This window comes from Orbicella franksi, unplaced genomic scaffold (genome assembly GCF_964199315.1).
Source record: "Orbicella franksi unplaced genomic scaffold, jaOrbFran1.1 SCAFFOLD_622, whole genome shotgun sequence".
Lineage (NCBI taxonomy): Eukaryota > Metazoa > Cnidaria > Anthozoa > Scleractinia > Merulinidae > Orbicella > Orbicella franksi.
In genome coordinates, this window is record NW_027670373.1 from 15001 (window position 1) to 17023 (window position 2023).

The 2023-nt window shown below is 48.6% G+C and overlaps 1 non-coding gene across 1 annotated transcript in view; it reads right to left on the bottom strand.

Moving 5' to 3' along the window:
• The window catches only part of LOC145471126 (small subunit ribosomal RNA), a 1800-nt gene extending 1792 nt beyond the window's left edge, over positions 1-8 (bottom strand). The window contains exon 1 of the ribosomal RNA XR_014042714.1: positions 1-8. This exon is cut by the window's left edge and continues 1792 nt beyond it. This is a non-coding gene — a ribosomal RNA (small subunit ribosomal RNA).
• Between the last annotated feature and the right edge of the window lie 2015 nt (positions 9-2023).

Sequence of the window (2023 nt, forward strand, 5' to 3'; positions counted from 1 at the left end):
ACCAGGTAGCTATCCCTCAGGGAACCCGGCGGGGAACCCTATTGCGTCTGCTTCCTTTGAAAGGAGGCTGGCATTTCACCGTCAAGCTGCACTGGGAATCCTCCCGGCCATGGAAGACGCACGAGGCGTTCGACCCTGTCCGAGGGAAACCCGTTCTCTCTTTGCCACGTCTTTCCACTGCTTCACCCTAGTAAGCTTCCGGCATACCAGTGAGACAGCCAAGTGCACGGAATGCCGACAAGATACATCGGGGAAGAATGATTCTTCCGAATCTAAGCCGCTATTCTTGGCCAAAGGCCATCAGGTACAACATCCATCCGTTCTCTCGTTGTCCACACCGAGACAACTTGGCTTCAAGTTCAGTCATTTCATGCTACCGACCGCAAGTTTGGTCGACTTTGCTCCTTTTTCCTCCAAATACCCTCCTTTCCTACCCGAGAACACATTACCGAGCAGGGCTTACTGTTACGGACCGATACAGCTCAATTGCTCTTTCGGTCTTTCCCGATGCCTGCCCTACATTATAACCCGAAACCGTCTATTCCCCCAACCAAGTTTAGACACTTAGAAAAATGTCGAAAATTTCGATTTTTCGAAACTGCTCCAAAGCGCTCCCCATGGCATTCCAAACGTGCGTCTGCATGTCAGAGTTACGAAAACGAAGAGATTTCCACGAAGATGACCGATGATTGCCGAAATTTCCCGACGAAAACCCGAAGCTCAAAGACCACACCCTAAAGAGCGCAAAATTGGGATTTTACACTTTTTCAAAACTTTGTGCGGCAAACTATTGGCCAGCTCGAGTTACGTGCAGGCGCCAAGTTTGGCGCTGTCACGTCATCGTTAAGGGGGGTGTGCTACACTATCTTAAAACTGGGCGTCGGTCCCCCTATTCTATAAGCACCCTTAAGATTTTCACCATTTTCAAAACTTTTTGTGGCAAACTATTGGCCAGCTCGAGTTACGTGCAGGCGCCAAGTTTGGCGCTGTCACATCATCGTTAAGGGGGGTGTGCTACACTATCTTAAAACTGGGCGTCGGTCCCCCTATTCTATAAGCACCCTTAAGATTTTCACCATTTTCAAAACTTTTTGCGGCAAACTATTGGCCAGCTCGAGTTACGTGCAGGCGCCAAGTTTGGCGCTGTCACATCATCGTTAAGGGGGGTGTGCTACACTATCTTAAAACTGGGCGTCGGTCCCCCTTATCTATAAGCACCCTTAAGATTTTCACCATTTTCAAAACTTTTTGCGGCAAACTATTGGCCAGCTCGAGTTACGTGCAGGCGCCCAGTTTGGCGCTGTCACATCATCGTTAAGGGGGGTGTGCTACACTATCTTAAAACTGGGCGTCGGTCCCCCTTATCTATAAGCACCCTTAAGATTTTCACCATTTTCAAACCTTTTTGCGGCAAACTATTGGCCAGCTCGAGTTACGTGCAGGCGCCAAGTTTGGCGCTGTCACATCATCGTTAAGGGGGGTGTGCTACACTATCTTAAAACTGGGCGTCGGTCCCCCTAATCTATAAGCACCCTTAAGATTTTTACCACTTTCAAAACGTTTTGCGGCAAACTATTGGCCAGCTCGAGTTACGTGCAGGCGCCAAGTTTGGCGCTGTCACATCATCGTTAAGGGGATTTGCTACACTATCTTAAAACTGGGCGTTAGTGCCCATATACCATAAGCACTCTTAAGATTTTCACCATTTTCAAAACGTTTTGCGCGAAACAATTGGCCAGCTCGAGTTACGTGCAGGCGCCAAGTTTGGCGCTCTCACATCATAATTAACGGGGGTGTGCACCACTATCTTAAAAGTGGGCGTCAGTCCCCCTATTCTATAAGCACACTTAAGATTTTCACCATTTCAAAACTTTTTGCGCCAACCTATTGGCCAGCTCGAGTTACGTGCAGGCGCCAAGTTTAGCCAAGTTTAACCCTAACCTAACGCTAAGCCTACCTAAGCCTAACCTAACGCTAAGCCTACCTAGGCCTAACCGAACGCTAAGCCTACCTAAGCCTAACC